The sequence below is a fragment of the Stegostoma tigrinum genome, chromosome 9 (assembly GCF_030684315.1).
Source record: "Stegostoma tigrinum isolate sSteTig4 chromosome 9, sSteTig4.hap1, whole genome shotgun sequence".
Taxonomy (NCBI): Eukaryota; Metazoa; Chordata; class Chondrichthyes; order Orectolobiformes; family Stegostomatidae; genus Stegostoma; species Stegostoma tigrinum.
In genome coordinates, this window is record NC_081362.1 from 8,019,194 (window position 1) to 8,039,802 (window position 20,609).

General features: G+C 38.8%; 1 protein-coding gene across 6 annotated transcripts in view; it reads left to right on the plus strand.

The window, feature by feature from the left end:
- The window catches only part of LOC125455001 (serine/threonine-protein kinase PAK 5), a 193,789-nt gene that overhangs the window by 81,202 nt on the left and 91,978 nt on the right, over positions 1 to 20,609 (plus strand). For 2 of the 6 annotated variants that reach the window (XM_048536452.2, XM_048536455.2), the window contains exon 2: positions 10,954 to 11,020. The exons of 2 other annotated variants lie outside the window; for them this stretch is intronic. The gene's annotated coding sequence lies outside the window, so the exon portion shown is untranslated. Of the gene's footprint in view, positions 1 to 10,586; positions 10,643 to 10,726; positions 10,842 to 10,953; positions 11,021 to 20,609 lie in introns of those variants that run through there. 2 more of the 6 variants (XM_048536453.2, XM_048536454.2) reach the window with 2 other exon arrangements.

Sequence of the window (20,609 nt, forward strand, 5' to 3'; positions counted from 1 at the left end):
ACCAATAAAGATCATTTCAAATCAATACAACAGCAAAATACTGTGGATCTATCTTTTTCTAATCAGCCAGTCCAGAGATGATGATATACACCCCAGGAGCAGGTGTGACTTGAACCTTAGCCTCCTGTCCAGGATAGGGACAGTACTACTGCCCCTGTTGAACACTGTAGACGCTGATTATGTTAAATATCCAACACAACCTCTTTGGGCAGTGCATGCATTGCACCACCTAGTGTTGGCATTTATATGATTCATAGTCTTTATGTAAGTGCAAGTCTTTTCATAACACCTTTCATGGCCAGAGGACATCCCAAAACAGCCAATCAAGTACTTTTGACTTGTAATTACTGTTGCAAAGTGAGATATTTCCTGTACCTGCCTATCACTGAGTTATTCATATGCAACAGCAGAATAAATTATTGTGCACGTTCAGGATTGAGTGCTTGGGTGTCTTGAAGTATTAAAAAAACTGACTATGCTAATGTTGCTGGAAAACGTGTCTCAAATTAAAATTTGAACAAGTATCATTTTTCCAATTTGTGATAAACAGCATGGAACGGCAGTCTTTTTGTTTTTGTTTTCTATGTACTCAGTAATTGGTTGGGTGGTTTATTTAGCTTCTGACTAAACAACAGCCTTTGTATTTTGAACCATTGTTATTTAACTGTTGTCGGAAGTTATACAAGAATGGCTGAACTGTTGCAAAGTAACCAAAATACTCCTGAATGGAAATACTGTGCTGAAGGTTGTAAAAGTTTATATTTTTGTAATATTTGGTTCCATTTTATCAAGACACAAAGAATGTTGCAGTGCATTGCAACAACCAGACACATGATAAGGTGCTGCAATAATAAGATTTGTTTGCTGTTTACTTAGCATTATTAAAAACTTCCTTGAAATATGTTGAGCTAATCTTTATTCAGGAATTCATTGTACCATTTAGTTTACTGATAAAATGTCAACATTTGTTTTTCCCATCAGTATCAGAATATTAAACTTGAAATTGACATTTTGTTTCTTTGCTGCTCAGTTGTAAATTGGTGCCGTGTACCACACTGCAGGAGAGTCTGCTTTGGCTTCATAAGCTTTTGGGACATCTTTAATACAGTATATTTAATAAATTTACCTGTCCAAGTTAGTTTTCATCGTGGAGAGAAATGCCTTCTTCCTCATGTACTCAAACGTTTTAGAATAACAAGAAGCAAAAATGCATGTGAGGCAAGTAAGAAGACCTGGAGTGCAGAATTGTCAGCCTCTGCAGGTGTCCTGCATGTTTAAGGTTCTCTCACTTTGCTTGGATGAGAGTGGGGTCTGAGAGATGAATAACCTAGATGACACCATGTGTCACCATGGCTCCAAGGTACAGGAAGGCATTCAAGAGGGGAGAGCTAAAAGTAATGTTAAAGTAATGGACAGCATAAGAGGATTGAAACTGTTGTGTGTAGCAAAGAATGAGAGTCCAGACAACTCTACTAACTGAACAGTGCCAAAGTTCAGGATACCTTCTGTGGGCTGGAGAAGAACTTGCAGTGGGAAAGGGAGGATCTAGGGTTGATGTGGCCACGTAGGCACTAATGACATGGGTAACACTAGGAAGGAGGTTCTGCATAGCCAGTATATAAAGAGCTAGGCATCAAATCAAGAAGACATGTTCAAATTGGCATAGGGTAAACAAGATTAGACAGATAAATGTTTGGACAAATGATGGTGTGGCAGAAGTGGTTCTGGTTCATAGGGCATTGGCACCAGTACTGGAAAAGGTGGAATCTGTACCATGGAGATGATATTACTGAATCATACTGGGACTGGTGTTCTTGAAAACAACATGCCTGGGGAAGTAGAGCAGGTGTAAAACTAAACATTGGGGGCAAGGGCCAAAATTTGGGAAGTTGTGGTGAATCAGAGTGGGGACAACAAAGGAACAAACTAATGTGGGAAATGATAAACCGGTAATGACAGGTGGGACAGAGAATAAAGATATAAGAGCAAATCAGCAGAAAAGCTATGACTGTAGAAAAATATGGAAGGTCAAAACATAAGGCACAAAATTTGAATTCAGATAGCATTCAAAGCAAAACAGGTGAATTAGTGTAATTATGAACTAGTGGCCATTACTGAGACATAACTGCAGGTTGCCCTGGATTCTAATCTGAATATTGAAGGGTATATGACATTTAAGAATGAAATGAAACTAGGAGTGGCTCTTAAAAATGATATTACCGCAATAGTGATGGATGACCTAAATTCAGGAATCCAGGATATGGATGCAGTTTGTGTAGAGTTGAGGCAAGAGATAATTTGTGGGAATTGTACTAGGCCCCTGAGTGGTAACCACATGGTAGGACAGCGTATTCAGGAAGAAATAATGAGAGCATGTCAAAAGTGTATAGTAATTTTCATAATGGATTTTAACTTGCATGTAGACTAGAACAATGAGGTGGAAAGAAGTTCTCCAGCTGAGGATTTCATTTTTTGGGCCAGTTTATTAGATCGCATGTTAATGCACCAACCAGAGAGCAGGTTATCCTAGATCCAAAACATGCTTATATGTACAAACATGCTGAATCCCCATTTTGTATGTTTCCTTTCAGCTGAATATCTTGGACCTTAGGACGGCTTAGCCCATGTTGATTTTTTTTTAGAAAACCCTTATTTGGAGCAAAAGATACTACTTGTTAATGGCATTTTAAATGGAAAACTGCAAACACATGACACATCATTACAAAGTCTTAGTAAGAGCTATATCGTATTACACTGGACACTATGCAAGGGAAAGGTATAAATTGGTGTAGCAAATCAGTGCAGCATGAAGCAAAAGAGTAAACAGGATCATGGGTGATTAAAAACAAAGAAATTGAGCTGAGCATGAAGTAATAACCCAACTTGAGCAAATTGTTGATTTAGCTCAAGTGGAAACAGTGTTTACATTCTGATTACCGGGGCAAACTGTGGAGAGAAAACAGAGTCAATGTTCCCTTCATCAGAATGGGTTACTGACCCAAAACATGTCTGTTTTCTGTCAGATACTGCCAGACCTGCTGAGTTTCTCCAGCAATTTCTGTTTTTGTTTTAGATTTCCAGCATCTGCAGTTCATTCTTTTATTTTTCTTGTATTTGTTGGCATTGGCTTGCAACAGTTAGTAAGTGATAATTTCTTTGTCTAATGCCATACTTTGTTTTTGAGGTGGTTTTGCTGTTGGGAGGATTTGAATAAAACAGGAAATAAAGGAAATATCCATCAGTGTAGTAGCTGCCATTCTTTTCACCATTACAAAATACCATATTTTTATTTGGAAAATCAACTGGACGAGATGTTTCAGGAAGGGCAGGTGTTAGAATTACATATTTTTCAAACCAGAGTAATGCACTGCTCCATCTTTGACGTTTGTTCATTACACACATTATGGAATTGTCTTAGCAATGGATAGGACTGTGAATTGCTGAAATATCTTAACTATATATCAAAATAGAATCTAATTTTGAGAGAGACCCTCACAATGCTTCAGTCTTCACTGTTGCATTAACCTTGAGAGTACCTGTGTCGGATATCTGTGGTAGTGACCTTTAATGATGTTTTTATAGTGATTGACTTTTCAAGGGTTGGCCTTTGGGACATGACCGAATATTGTAATTCCAGTCCCAAAATACTTAATTTCAATCATTGAAAGCAGCTGTTTTTGCTGCCTCCACTTTTGCATTTTATGGTTTCTATTGTACACACCATTATAGTGGAATTGCGGTTTTAGAAAAATTGTATCGTAATTAGTTGTACCTAAAAAATGACTTCTTCAGCGTACACCTTGTGTTTTTATAAAGGGTGTACACAGCAAAGTCACAATGGTAGAATTCAATTTTCAGTTTGGCTACTGGAGGTAAAACTGGTGTTGCAGAGCAGCAGAAACTGCCTTTTATGGAAAGTGCTCAATTGATACTACCATTGATTTGGACAATAAATTGAAATGACATTGGCCTTCATTCAGCTTCACACCCACAGTAATGCTGTTGATTCTTAACTGCTTTCTGAAATGGCCTGGCAAGCCATTCAGTTCAGGGGCAGTTAGGGAAGAGAGACAGAGACACCCACATCCCATGCAATTCTAAGAAAGATAAATCTTTCCTGGTCTGTTCTCTGTTGGTCATGGCACTCGGAGTATTCCACTTCTCCCCTTTGCATAGTGCAGTTAAATTATTTATTATTATCATCATAACAAAAGACATCTTCTCTGATGTGGCATTGAAGGAGTTCCAAATAGTCAGGTCAAATCCCTGGACTGGGTCCGTGAATTAAGCATAAAATTAACGATTGAAAAGTTTTGTTAATTACATCACACAGTGATTTTTGTTTACATAAATGCTGACCATCCAGTGGTACCCACATCCCATGACTGGAAAAGAAACAAAATAGTTCTGATACTGTCAGTGTTGTTCCAGTTAATTTAGGTTGGGGAGCACTGTGAATTAAAGGGAATTGTTCCCGTTAGTCACAACCCTGGAGTGTTTTGTCTGCTTCTAAACCACTTCCAGTATACCCAAAGGTCCTTCTCCAAGTTCTAGCAGACATTAGAGTCTCTCTTTAACTCTCTGTAGAAGCCTGATTCAAGTTTTGATCAATGATACAACATCTCAAACTTTATTCTACTGGCCTAGTAGATTGTACCAGCTCCACATCACTCCAGGGTCCCAGCTCTGGAACCTACTCCATTTCCCAACATTTTCTCCAGAGCTATCATCACCTGTAAATTTTCCTTAATGGTTCCAACCTCAGTCTACAACTGGAATTGATCATTAAATTAAATATTTCATCTCCTGTACCAGAAATCACAAAAGTAGTCTTCCACTGTAGCAAGAACTGCTGACACTGGAGTCAGAGATAACACAGTATGAAGCTGGAAGAACACACTAGGCCAGGTAGCCTAGTGGAGCAGGAAAGTTGATGTTTCAGGTTGGGACCTTTCTTCAGAAATGGACGGGGAAGGGAGCTCAGAAATAGAGAGAAGATGGATAGGGCTGGGGAAAGCAGGTGGGTTGGTCAAAGGTGAGTGCAGGTAGAATGGTGGGAATTGGTCAGTGGGATGGGAGGAGTGGATAGGTGGGAGAGAAGATGGATAGGTGTGTCAGGTCGAGGAGGTGGGGATGAGAGGGAGGGTTGGACATGGGATGAAGCCGGCGGTGGGGAGATTTTAAAACTGGTAAATTCCATGTTTAGGCCATCAGGCTGTAGGCTCCCAAGGTGGAATATGAGGCGCTTCTCCAGTTTGCAGGTGGTGTCATTGTGACACTGGAGGCGGCCCAGGATGGACATGTCACCCAGGGAATAGGAGGGTGAGTTAAAATAATTGGCAACCGGAAGGTGGTCGTGTTTATAGCAGTCCCTGAGAACAATGCCCAGATCATTCACCATAAAATCCCACATAATTTTAGCATCCAATTTCCATTCCTTCAGTGTAAGTGGTTTTTAGGGAGTTAAAATCTTATCCAAGCTTATCCCATTATATCATTGCTGTTCACTATCTTATTATGACTGGATTTCAAACAAAGACAAATTGTTCTGTAATATTTAAACTTTTCTTTTTACCATCTTTTCTCCAAAGGGATTAGGAAATGAGGAACTATAAACTGAAGGGTTTGTTTCCATGCTGTATAACTGAGTATTACTGTGACTAGAGCAAAATATATTCACAAGTTTTTTTGCAAAACAAGATGTCAGAAGTTTAAAATACTAAAGGCTAGGCATTGAAATTTTTTTCCCCAAAATTGTAAACAATAAATAATTCATTAGCCTGTCTCCATATTAAAGAGCTTACACCCATTATGCTGAGAGCTCCCTGGTTCTGGTCACTCGACAGGGGTTGTCTGTCACAAGACTTCCCCACGGACTGCGAATGATAAGAAACCAGTAGAAACCCTCTGACAGATTTTAAACTAAATACAAGAGCTGGCCTTTGTCTGGCTCAGAATAGAACACAGAAGATGTGTTAGAAAGAAAAACAAAATGCTAAGCTCTGAAGAAGTGTTTTATTGGTTGCAAAATGTTGATTCTGTTTTTCTCTCTGTCCATAGATGCTGACAGATCTGCTGATTTTTCTCCAGCAGTTCCTGCTTTTATTTCAGATTTCAAGCACCTGCAATATTTCATTTTTATGTAGACTTGTTGGAAGTTGTTTAAATTTATGTGAGTAAGACCATTACCTGGGGGAAATCGTTTGTAATATTTTGTGAAGACAAGTTGAGATAATTGAACGTGGTGAGTCCAATCTTGTCTCATGTCTGACCTCATCATACCATTATTTCATTGTCTGTATTAGAAAAGGTTAGATGGGCACATATACTCAGTTCAGATTGTGAAGTTGTACTATTGTTATAAGTTGTTGCATTGCTTCATAGTTAGATCTTAGGCAATACGGGAATATCAGGGAGTTGATCAGAATAGTTAGCTGGATGTGTGTCTTGTGACGCAGTGACAGCAGCATGGATTCAACTCCTGCAAAAGCTGAGGTTACCACGAGGGACTCTCCTTCTGAATCTCTCCCCTCTCTTGAGGCATGGTGACCCTCAAGTTAAACCACCATGAGTCATCTCTCTCTAATGAGGGAGCAGCACTATGGTCTGGTAATAGTATGGTGACTTTACCTTTTACATGTAAATGAATAACACTAAATGGAAGGCACTGAGAGCATTTGCAGCAATGATTTAGTGCTACTGTAGCTCTGACCCAAATTTGTAACAATAACAGGTGGTAAATGAAGACTTGCATTTATATAGCATGTTTCACCACCATAAGTTGTCCAAAAGTGTTTTACCTTTAGGGAAAAATATCTGAAGTTTAGTCATTGTTCTGATGTCAGCAACATGGCAGCCACTTTGCCCACAGCAAGGCCACACAAACAGTATTGTGGCAATGACCAAATAATCTGTTTCTCTGATATTAACTGAGAAATAAAAATTGGTGAGGACAGCAGGGATAAATCCGCCCCCCCCCCCACCCCCCCCGCCTTGACATAATGAAGCAGCATAAAAAGTTAGCCAAGGATGCTGATAGATAATTTTCACAGAAAAAAATAATAGAATCACAGAATTAAATCATAGGCACATCCTTAGTTTTTTATTTCAGAAAACCTTAGCAACAGTACTGTAAAGTTTGATGACCGTAACATTGAGACTGACTGCTTCATTTAAGTTCAAAATATGCATTTCTATCTCATAAAGTTTTATTCCATGCAGCACTTAGATAATAAAAAAAATTATCATTATCAATTAGTATATCGTTGTCATGGAATGTAACATTGCCTATTCCAGTAGAAGCGAATTTTTGTCCCTCATCTGCTCCTTATTTACTTGGTAGCTGCTTGAGAGTTTGTTTTCTCTCATTTTACCTTCCTGCTGTGACACACTCCTGTTTGATTGGATAAAAGGTTAGTGCTATAGTTACACAAGATCACAAGGTTGCCAACTGATTTCCTGCTGCTTGTTTTGCTATCCACAATTTACATTGCTTAAACCATTTAATATCAGTAGTGTCTTCTCCATTTGTGATAGATAAAATGTTCCTGTGCTGAATAAAGTAATACATGTTCTGAATTCCACTGAGCAGATTCATTCGAAAGTTGTGAATTAACATATTAAAAGTTATGTATATTTGCTCATATTTATTGTCTATTGTACTTCAATTGTGAAACAAAGTCAGTATTACATTTGCTCTTTTCGTTGAAATTTTAAATTAAGGAGCAAGAAATCAGATTGTTAGCAGGCTAAGAAATTTCATCAATTTAAAAACAAACAGAATTGGATTACACAAAATTTTGTTTTCAAAATCTTTTGGACCACTTCCAATATATTCCTTGTGAGGAGTTTGGAGTTGTGGGAAATTTACTGATGAAATTCAGTCAGTGGATAAACATTAAAAGTGATGATTGTCATAAATCCACTTGAGGATGAGACTGGTATCAGTAAGATGCTGTTAGCTGAATGGTGTTTTCAATAAACCACAATATAACTTGCATTTTCTGTATCCAGTTGAAATAAAAATTTGGATATTTTTTGACAATTAGGTAAGTTTACACAGTTTTCCTTACAGTTTAAACACGTTGCATTCTCAAGCATTCAAGGCAACTTTAGATTTCAAAATGTATCAAATAACATGTTTTAACAGCATGCAAAGATGTTCTGAAAATTGCAAAATAATTTGGAAATAATTAAAAATATTCTTTCAGTGAACTTAATTACAATATGAATAAGAAAGAAATCACTTTAGTATTTATACCTAAAGACCCGTAAGATCAACCCTGAAAATTACATTGGAAATTAAGTGTTGCAATTGCCACTTTATTCCACATACCAAAGTTTATTGTACTGACCACTGCAGCAAAGCACAGAATGGAATCACAGGCTTTATGCATTCTGCTTAAAATCCTGGTAGATCAACTCAGGCCTATCCCTGCATTGAAACAGTGACTGCAATTCTGAAGGCATTCTTTAGCCTGTGTAACACATTGAGATGGCCTGAGGTCAGACAAGGTAGTGTAAAAATGCAGCATGTCTATTTTGATAATACATAAATTTGATGCAGTGGATCGTCTGCATTTTCATGAAGTTCTTGGTTTTAGGAAGATGAATAATAACTACCTAGTTACTCGTGTTGGATTGAGAATCTTTGTTTGCACAGGGTTGGACAAATCATAAGTGAGAAAAAAAATGATTAAAATTTTTGTCATTTCTGTTGAAAAGTCAAGAAAATCACAAGTATTAAATATTCCTCAAACATTGTTCCAATCCCTAAATGTAAATGGAAAATTCCTATTTTATGAAGGTTCTTTATTTCTCTTCTATCTCCCAGATTTTAGGGTTTCATAATCTACATAATTTCTTCAAGTCGGCAGACAAGCAGGTTTAAAGCTAAAACCGCATCTCAAAACCAGCCCAGCTCGTCCCTGCCTCCCTAACCTATCTATCCTTCCCACCTATCCCCTCCTTCCATGTCTAGCCCCAACCCCATCTCCTACCTACTAACCTCATCCTGCCGCATTGACCTGTCCGTCCTCCCTGGACTGACCTATCTCCTCCCTACCTCCCCACCACCTCCCCACCTACACTCACCTTTACTGGCTCCATCCCCACCTCTTTGACCTATCTTCTCTTCTATCTGCCGCTCCCCCTCTCCCTATTTATTTCAGAACACCCTGGCCCTCCCCCATTTCTGAAGAAGGGTCTAGGCCCGAAACGTCAGCCTTCCTGCTCCTCTGATGCTGCTTGGCCTGCTGTGTTCATCCAACTCTACACCTTGTTATCTCTTAAAGCTAATACTGCTGGTTCGCATGCAGAAAACGTGCGGAAATGTGACAGGTTACCTTCTCCAATTCTAAGATTTTATCCGTGCACTGCCTTCCAGACAGACATTTCTCACAGTGCTTGTGAATTTGTTGATTAGTGCCCCTTATCGAAAAGAATAATGTACCCACTCACCGTGTTATATAATAAATCTACCCACAAAAGAAGCCACAAATTGTGGTTCCCTTACAAGAAAACATATTTGTCATAGCTTGGTAATAACAGATTCCATCTCTCATAGGCTTTCAATTATAAAAAGTTTAAAGTTTTAGTATTCAAGAGGAAATCCATTGCAAATGTCTTACATCATTGTCATTCTGAAACTGTATAGATTGAAATATCATCTTTTATTCAGCAGGACTTTACAAAAACTTAGTTTAATTCTGAATATTAAACTATCAAAAATATTTATTAAAATGAATTCCAGGAGTACATAAACATAAAATGTTAAAAATGCCTGTGTATATGTTTTTTTTTCCTGTCTCATCCCTATCAATAATGTTCCCTGTTAAAGAAGAGTATGTATGGCTGAAAACTATTCTTTTTTGCGTCAATTTGGGGACCTGATTGAGGTCTACAAAATCATGAGAGTTATAGGCAGGGTGGATAGCCAGAAGCTTTTTCCCAGAGTGGGGGACTCAATTACTAGGGGTCAGAATTTCAAGGTGAGAGGGGAAACGTTTAAGCGAGATATGCGTGAAAAGTTCTTTACGCAGAGGGTCATGGGGTGCCAGCGGAGGTGGTAGAGGCAGGCACGATAGCATCATTTAAAATGTATCTAGACAGATACATGAATGAGCAGGGAGTAGAGGGATACAGATCCTTGGAAAATAGGTGACAGATTTAGATAGAGGATCTGGATTGGCACAGGCTTGGAGGGCCGAAAGGCAGAGCAAGAAGTAAGTGATCTTTCTTTGTATTGTTTTTTTTTCTAGTCCATGTAGCTAAGTGATCTATCAGTACAGAATTCTATTTCATTTGCTCTGCACCTGCCTAATGCTTAAAACCCAGCCACAGAACCTCATCATACTGCAGAGTCTGGGGAAATACAGTTGGGAAATCACCTGTGAGGGAAAAGTTAATTATTCCAATTTAAACAGGCATGTCTCAGTTGCTGTCATGTTTATATTCATGTATTTTACATAAATTCAAATAAAACAAAACACTGACAACATGTTTTATGAAGAAACCGTGGCTGTGTGTTGACTGACTCTCTTGAACTGCTTCTGTTACATTGGTTTGATGTAGCCAGCCAACACATTAGCTGGTTTATAGCAGATGCATTTGCATCCATGACTCTCAGATAAGGACTCATTGTGTGAGTTCTGCTTTGTAAAAGAAACGTAAACAGATGTCTGTTATTTGCTTTCTTCTAACTAATTTGGTTTACTTATTAACACTGCCTGACTATTGCTACATTTGAAACTTTCATTTAATAGAAGGATTGCATGAATTTACAGCCTGGAAGTGACCATTGCCCTGTAGTGTTGCCAAAGACAGCTTTGATTGTGGGGAAGGTACTGCGTTCACTGGTATAACATGGTGCAAAGATCATCAAGATAAATGGCAGGAAAATGTTTCTGTTTCACACTGTCTCATGTGGAATTCCTGATTATTTTTTTCTTGCAGATGAACTGCAGTGTTAGGGGAGCTGCATAAGTTCTTTTCTTGATATCTATTTTCCAACATAATTGGGGTAAGTACTTTATACAGAAGAAAAGTATTTCAACCATGAGACATATCCGTAAATATACGCTTGCTGTAAGATTTGCAGTTAAAACAGTATTTTGCCTTGGGTAATCTGTTGTTTTGCGTTGATTTATAATATGATTAACAATGGTTTCTCTGTCAGTGTTGAGAATTTTAGAAATGTTTTAATGATTTGTGTTAGTCCTACTTCCGGTGCTCCAATAAAAAATGCACTTTCGAAATAGAAGGTAAAATAGAATAACCTAATGTCAGAGATTTGCCGTGTCTAGGAACTGAGGATGAACAGTATAAGTAGGTTTTAGCCAGTGTTTTCTTTAGCTTTCACTCTGATGGATGCATCGTATTTATTTATATTTGCACAGAAACCTAACCGGGTGTGGATTATGTAAATTCCTTTGGCAATATAAATATTAATATTTCAATTTGAATAATCCTTCTAAAACTAGTTTGATCAGCTCTAATTGTACGCACTTATCATTTTGGATAACATATACATTTTTAAGAGGGTTTAATATTTCTTGAGAGGGGTACATTTTAAGTCAGTTGAAATATAAATATGGATTTGGTGACACAGGGATAAACATGTGTGCCTATGTAGAGACAGACAAACTCAAACTGGAAAATAAATTATTGTTACCTTTGCCAAGTGTATAACAGCAGAAGGCTCTGTAAGATGTTCCAGCACATACAGCAGAATGTTGTAGCTTTCCCATGGGTATTATCAGCAATATGGCCCAGGGCCAACTTGAGAATGTACATGATGACAGGACTATAAGGAAGACTTTATCAAATTTATTAACACAATGATCTTTTAACCACATTTACTGCAGTGAACCCTGTTTTTCAGTGTGTATTTAAACTCCTGAGACTGTTCCAAGTACAAGCTCTGGACTGGTTTCTGTTCAGATCCTTACCAAATGCTGCACTAGGAAATAGAACTTTTGAGATTAAATGTCAGTTCTTGCTGTACTCACTGTGCATAGTGAGTTGTTACCGCTCTCTCTCTCTTGCTAAGTATCTTGCTACCCACCCCTTTATGCAGTCATCTGTCACTATTTTATATTTTCACTATTTCTTACAATGCCGCCACTTCAAACCGTTCTGTATGTCATTATACTACCTTGTTACATTGTTCACATTCTCATGCCTGGTGCATTTTAACAGCAACTGAGATTTAAATGCAGAAATCTATCACTTTACTGGAGTTAATTAACGTTTCAAACTTAGTGAGTGAACTGAAATGTAAACTAACCAGGTACAGTAGTCTGCTTACCCACAGTCCTAAGCAATAACATTTTATTCTTCCTTTTCTTTAGCTGTAACTACTTTTGTAATTTCTTTGAATGCTTTTAAGCTATTTATCAGGTGGCATGGTTGCACAATAGTTAGCACTGCTGCAACAGTGCCAGGGACCTGGGTTAGATTCCTGCCTTGGGTGACTGAAGTTTGCATATTCTCCCTGTGTCTGGGTTTCCCTCTTACAGTCCTAAGATGTGCAGGTTGAGTAGATTGACCATGCTAAATTGCCATGTGTGTCCAGGGATGTGCAGGCTAGGTGTGTTAAGCCATGTTTAATGCAGCGTTATGGGAATAGGGTGGGATTTTTGGGAGGGGGTGGGGTTGGGGGGGGTGTGATGAGGGAGTGGGAAGGGTTGCTAAGTCAGGGAGTGATGTTTGGAGAGTTGTTGAAGACTTGACAGGTTGATTGATCTCTGTCTGCACAGTAGGGGTTATGATTGTTGCTTTAAGCTTCCTGCAAAATCTAGATCATCTTGCCAATTATACTTGCAAGTGAAATTGTTTCTAACTGAAGAAAAGATAAAGAATTGTATTGCCTTCCAAGTGTTCCAACAGAAAACCCATCTGTGTGCATCTGGAGCTTGACCATTGTGTATTTTAAGTGAGGCTGGGGAAAGAGTGAATTGCAGTGGCCTGAGGATTGCGTACAAGTTATCAAACTACACACAAAAAAATCAAATTTCTCATTTTAATTTAAAATGTATAATGGAAAAGAAAGTAACTGTGACAAATCATATTAACACAAGAATTCAGATAATTTATTTTCAGGATTGCTTGTGTTGACCATGTTGTTTCTTTAAAGCATTACACCCCATTAGTGCAACAACAGAAAACTGATAAAAGCTGTTGTATATCAAAATGGCACAAATCAGTTGAAAGTCCAATAAGTTTTCCTTCAGAGGGATAGCTCTTCTTCCCAGGGAGGCACTGAAGTTTCCCTCCGAGCCAAATACCATCCTAACTTGGAAGCATATTGCTGTTCCTTCATTGCACTGGGTCAAATTATCGACCACCTTTCCTAACAGTGCTGTGGGGTGTACCTACATCACGTGGACTGGATGAGTTCGAGAAGATGGTTCACCTTCTTCAGGTCAATTAGGGATGACCAAAAATGCTAATCCAGCCAGTGTCAGCCAATTTCTGTGAGAATTTTTTAAAACTCCTCTGTACTTGCAGCCCCATTTCTTTTTGCCTCTAAGGTTTTGTATTTTGTTTTTGGTTCCCCCCTTTCTCTTTTTCCTAGCTCCTCCCTACCCCCACCTCCTCCCCAAACTCTACCTTCTCCCATCAGTGTTTACAGATTACAAGATGTAGAGCTGGATGAACACAGCAGGCCAAACAACATCTTAGGAGCTGCTTGGCCTGCTGTGTTCATCCAGCTCTACACCTTGTTATCCCGGACTCTCCAGCATCTGCAGTTCCTATTATCTCTGATAATGTTTACAGATTTCTAGGCATCATACCCTTACCTAGAGTTTGATTAACAAAGAAATTGAGTAGATGAAGGAAGGAACTTTAATAGGAGTACAACATAGAAATTGTGATATCTGAAGGTAGATAAAGGTGATGTGCAATCTAAATGATGGAGTGGAAAATGAAAATAATAAAAAGAATGGGAATGTGGCAGTGACAGTAATAAGAAGAGAATTTATTTCACATGAGCATTGCTGTAGGAGATCAATTACCTCTCACTGCTTCCTTTGGTTCTCCATAATACTTGCTGGAGCCCCGCTAATAATTCTTGAAGGCAATTGAGTTGAACTAGACAGAAATGTTTTGCATTCACCAAGTGCTCCCATCTTCCTATCTGGTTTTAAGTGGTTTTGAAATCCCTTTTTGTGCAGAAGCACTACAAAATTGTAAACAACCGATAGCATTCACTGTCTGATCAGCACATTGTAAAATATTACTTTAGCAGTACTGGAGTCATGCAGCTGCACTCACTTCTTGCAGACAGTGGTGTATGTTTCTCGGAGGTGTTTAGTATGATGTGTTAATTTAGAATTTGCCATGATTTGTTGAAACAGTAATCTTACTGTGGGAAACCACAGTGATTTACAGTTGCACTTCCATTTCCTCTCAATTTGCTGTGCATATACTGTTTCCATTTCTTGAACTAATCATTATATTTCTGCACAGCTTGCTACTGCATCAGGAAAGAATTTCATTGCATCAGTCAACTACTTTTTCTTCTAATGAGAATACGTTAACCATATAGTTTTTATATTGAGCAGCAAAGGATTTCTGCAATTATACATAAATCACACTGTTCACGTTTTGAAAAGAGAGAGCTAGCCTTCAAGTATTGTGAGTTTTTAAAAAATTTTGTTTATTGTCACGTACTCGCATGAGTACGGTGAAAAAATTACAAGTCACCACTTATGGCACTGTCTTAGACACAAAGATTTCTAGGTCAAATTCTTAGTGAAGGATCATATGTTCTGTGACAGACAAGTGCCCAACCTGCTACTCCTGGAGTTGTCAGAGAAGATACAGATTTCAAAAAGTACTCGTAGATTCCCCAGTTTGCCTAACTTCTTTTGATTGATAGAAAGCATACAGCAGGTTTGTATACTCCACAAAAACTTTTAGTTATTACCAGTAAATAGATACTCGCTACAGGTAATCGGTGGTGAACTAAAAACATGTAACTCTAATACTTAAAACTCTAATCCTTTTAAAAATTCCCTTTTGCACATATAAGTAGTCAGGAAAAAATAAAATGTTGAGGAAATAGACAAAGGGAGCACTGTGAAAACAGTTCAAAGGTTGTTTTTCACAGGACCTGTTGAGATGGTTCTTGTGCTGTTCAGAATGCTGCTTCTTGATCTTCCTTTTCCTGAATGCTCTTACTGGTTTGTAAACAATATAGGGTTATTGGTAATAGGCCAATGACTTAGTGACTAAAAGTCACAGCATGTGGTAACTGCTAAACAAAAGTTTAAACTGCTTTTGCTTCAGGCTTAAAGTAGTTTTTTTCTGCAGAAAACAAAGCTCCTAAGCTGATGGTCTGAATAGCTTTGCTGTATCTTGCTCACAAACACAAACTGTTCAGCTACCTAAGACCTAATCACGTGTTTGTTGGCAGGCAGTAGACCTTTGTCATTGATAACTAGTCCATGAACCAATCCACCATTTGTTGCCAACCAAAGCTCAGTTAGTACATAACCCTTTGGCTCCAGTTCATCTGCAATCATTTCCATCCCCACAAAGAGGGTTCACAATGAGTATCAAGTTATTTGCTCTCAAACCATGCCACAATCCCTGCAATCTCTAGTTTTTAAAATGTTTCTTTTCTCATATCAGTCCACGATTTTAAAAAAACTAAAACAAAAAAACACAGTCTTTACAGTCAACAAATATTCAATTGACTTATCTTGTCAGCATCCTGAAGGTATACCATTTTATCCAGCATTTATTCACGGGTTCCACATAACTGCCAGACTTTCATTTGTAAGTCAGCACTATTGTTGTGACTTCCCTGAATTCAGAAAGCTAGGTGCTGGCTGTGCTTAGGGGAGCCATTTAGTACAAGGGCGTTAGGCCACCTATTTGAAAGTGTACAAATAATAGTTTTAAATGTCAATCCTGGGAGTCTGTACTGGAGCCTTTACCTGCACTACAGATGACCTGTGGAACATAGGAGAGAATATGTTGATTTCATTTGGATCTGAAAATGTACCTACATCTCTTCAAGATGTAGCCTAATCAACCTGGTGTGTGTATCTCAGCAAATTGTTGTCTAACCTATGGGAGGTTTGGAGTAGAATCATAGAGATCTACAGAAAAAGGCGAAACAGCCTATTGTGTCCACACCGATAAACAACAATCACTTCACTATTCCAATCCCATTTTCCAGCGCATGGCACATAGCCTTGTTTGCCTGGCATCACAAATTATCATCCAAATACTTTTTAAATTTTGAGTGGATTTCTGCCTCTACCACCATGACAGGCAGTGAGTTGGGGATTCCCACCATCCTCTAGGTGAAAAAGTTTTAGTTCACACCACCTCTATACCTTCTGCCCCTTAAATGCATGCCCTTTGGTTATTGATCCTTCCAAAGAAAAATGTTTCTTCCTGTCTACCATATCTACATCCCTTGTAATTTTATACATCTCAATCATGACCCCTGTCAATCTTCTCTACTGTAAGGAAAACAACTGCATTCTGTCCAGTCTCCATAACTGAAGTACTTCTAAATTCCCTAATGTTGAGGGGTTGAAATGTTTTTCCTAATTACCTAATTGCAGACAATTCAAAAGTATGGTATAAAAATAAAGCACTTCTTGTTTGTAGTATAGATTAGTATTCATCATACAGATATAGTGATATGCAGGGACACAGTATTTCTTCAGTATTTGACATTTCAGAAGTATAGTCATTTATTTAGTTGTTTGATAGTACAGGACATCAAACAGTACAGCACAGCAACAGGCCATTCTAAACTAATCCCATTTGCTTGATTATGGCCCATGTCCCTTTAATCCCAGCCTGTTCATATGTTTGTCTAAGTGCAACATTTGGAATGTTGTGGAAAAGGGACGGGGATATTGCTCCAGAAGTGTGTCGTAACATCTCCTGATATTATAGTTGATTAGGAATATTTAAAGGAATGTCCATGACAGAAAGGAAAGAAGTGACTCGACCTGGTGCTGCTGGCTAGAAGATTAAAAAATGAAACAAGGAATGAAAAGGGAGCAAATTTGGAAGGATTTTATTGAAACTACTGAACTCGGTGTTTAGTTCAGAAGGTTTTAACGTGCCTGAGTGAAGGATGAGATGCTGTTCCTGAAGCTCATATTAGGCCTGACTGGAACAGTGCAGTTAACTGGGGACAGAAATGTCAGCATGAGAGCAATGATGTGGAGGTTGCCGATGTTGGGCTGGAGTGGACAAGGTCAGAAATCACATGACACCAGGTTATAGTCCAACTGATTTATTTGAAAACGCAAGCTTTCAGAGCCTAGCCCATTCTTCAGGAAGAAGGAGCAAGGCTCCAAAAGCTTGTGTTTTCAAATAAGCCTTTTGGACTGTTACCTGGTGCCATGTGATTTCTGAGCACAAGAGCATGGCAGGGAATTAACTGACATGACACGAAGTCTGGTGTCATGCTTGCAACAGAATGGAGCTGTTATGCAAAGTGATCACCTAACCAACATATGGTCTCCCCACTGTGGAAGATGCCTGATGAGCAGTGAATACTGTAGACTAAATTCAAAGAAGTACAGCCAAGTTGCTGCTTCACTTGGAAGGAGTGTTTAGGATCTTGGACATTGAGGAAAGAGATGGTAAAAGGATAGGTGTTGCATCTCCTGCATTTCGAATGTCGTGGGAAAGGGATAGGGATATTGGGGTGACCAAGGAGTGGACCAGGGTATCATGGAGAGAATAATGTTATTGGGGACACAAATAATTAGCAGTCGGTGAGGCCTTTGGTGCACTTGAATGAAGCCCTCAATCTGCAGAACTGGTTTGGAACAAAATCCCAGAATTCAGAGTTTGGGAGCACTAAGGCATTGGGATCTTAGACTCCAGATTACTGGCAAAGGAGGCTCTTAGATTACGGGAGCACATCAAAGGATCTCGGACTGCTGAATGAATGATTCTGGGACTTTGGGACATTTTGGAGACAAGAGTTAATGGAGCATTTCACTGGAATCTCATGACAACAATTACTTTGTGGTTACTGCATTAATTGATCATAGCATTATGTTCATAAGGATGTATTAGGAAGGAATAGCTAAAACTAGATGATGAAGTTGGCCTGCTTCTGTATTATTGTATTGCATTACACAGGATCAGGATGTGTTCAAATATTGCAGGACACCAGGTTATAGTCCAGGTTGGTTTGAAGTCTGAAGCTTTCAGAGTCTCACTCCTTCAGGTGTCAGTGAGAGACGTGGCATCAGACACAGAATTTATAAGCGAAAGATCAAAGGGTCATAAAACTGATGTGAATGTATTGAACAAACCTAAGACAGCTGCTAAATGTCTAATCAGAAAGGATTAATGTGCATATGCAGAATTTCTTTCAAGTCACTGCCTGGAATAACTAAATGTTTTATTAGCATACCAGTTGACATCTCTGGTCAAGCAATGCATTTTAGGTATGAAGTTTTGTTTAAAATCTGCTGTGTATTAACTTGGAGTTAGAAAGGTTTGTTACCAAGCAGAGGCTGATAGCCAAGTTCAGTAACCATGAAGATGGCCTCAACCAGGATCTTGGGTTCATGTCGCACTATAGGTGACCCCAACCCACACTGTACATTCTTTCTTTCTCTCTCTTTCTTGCGCACATCCACACTCGTGCTCGCGCGCTCTCTCTCTCTCTCTCTCTCTCTCTCTCTCTCTCTCTCTCTCTCACTGTCACACACACACACTCTCTCTCTCTCTCTCTCTCACACACACACACACACACACACACACACACACACACACACACACACACACACACACACACACACACACACGCGCGCGCGCACATGCATTCTCTCTATCTCATGTCAATCTGTGGGGTGAATTTTCATTTGCAGATTTTTAATTTACACAGCCAGATTCTAACATGGCCTTACACCTAAAATGCGTTCTCTGACCTGAGATGTCACCTCTGGTATACTAATAAAACCTTTAGTTGTCTCCAGGCAGTGACTTAAAAGAAATTCTGGGATATGCATATTAATCCTTCATAATTGATTCAAGATTTAACAGCCATCTTAGGTGTGTTCAATACATTCACATCAGTTCTATGACCACTTGATCTTTTGCTTATAAATTCTGCATCTGATGTCACCTCTTTCACTGACACCTGAAGAAGGATCAAGACTCTGAAAGCTTGTTTCTTCAAATAAACCTGTTGAACTGTAACCTGTTGTCATGTGACTTTTGACCTTATCCACCCCAGTTCAACACCGGCACCTCCACATCAGCATATGTGGCATTCTCCTTCAATTGCGGGTGTTGTGCGCAAGTCCTTTCATGTTTGAGTTAACAGTTTTCTGCTACTTTCCACAAGTGCAAATGGTGATCACCCAACAAGTTGCTTGTTTCTCCTTTCTCATTAGGGACATTTAAGTGACTATTAGATAGGCATATGGATGATTGTATAAGGTAGGGGTGGAGGTTAGATAGACCTTAGGTTTAGGGTAAAAGTTCGGCATGACATTGTGAGTCAAAAGGCCTGTACTGTGCTGTACAGTTCTACATTCTGACTCTTCACGTTGTCATAGAACAATTAAAATAAGTGTCTGCAATCCCTGTTTTCCCCACCTCCTGAAGTGAAATGCTTTAGTTTTAGTAGTTAACGTGACATTGTTCATGAAGGTAAGTGTTGTTATCACCCTATAATGGTCTTATTGACTCCTTCTAAATTTTTAATTATTTCAGTCTCTTTATCTTTTACTCTCACAGTCACTATTTTTCTTCTCCATTGCTCTAACTTGCTTTTCTAATATTATCCCTTTCTCTGGTGATTTGTGCTTTCCTCCTCCCTTTCTTGTCTTTTCTCTTGTATGCGTCCCCTGATTGTTCCTTTTTTTGCCAATTGACATTTGCTGGCACATGGGCTGTATTTATAATCATCCATTACCGTTTAATTAATGGATTTTATAAAATTCTGAATAGAGGTTGCTGATCAAGTGAGGAGAGAGATATCAGTACTGCAAAAAGCAAAATCGCGACTCACCCACAGCGGCTGATAAGGACAGTTCGGAGATTAGGCTAAAGCATTTCTTTTTCTCCCTGGTATCAAAGTAATCAAATACTTTGTATTTATTGCAGAAATGTGTTAATTAACCTTTGTATGGAATTAATGCTGACATGTTTCGGCTTTATTTCTGTAGAACAGTTACTGATAAACTTGAGTAGATAGTGGACTATACACACTCGAGCTAAAGTGAAATATGAGCTTTATTGAGGTCTGTCGGACAGCAGCTGTGCAGACTTGTCTTTGAAGAGATGCATGGTGCTCTATAAGGGCCCTCTTCTGGCACAGTGGTAGTGTCCATACCCCGGACCAAAAGGCCTAGGTTCAAGTCTCACCTGCTTCAGAGGTGTGTAATTATATTTTTGAACAGATTGATTAGGGAAAATAGTGCATGGTGCCCTATTCCCAGGAAGCTAATCTTTAATGTTGGAAAACCAAGTAACTGCTTTTAAAGCATTGAACAGTAAGTTTCTAAGGACACAACAAGTGGACTGCCAGGGCACCACTAAAGTGGTGTTTCACTGAAATCTTATTGTGCTCAAGTTGATGTGAGAGAGTCTGCGAGAGTGAG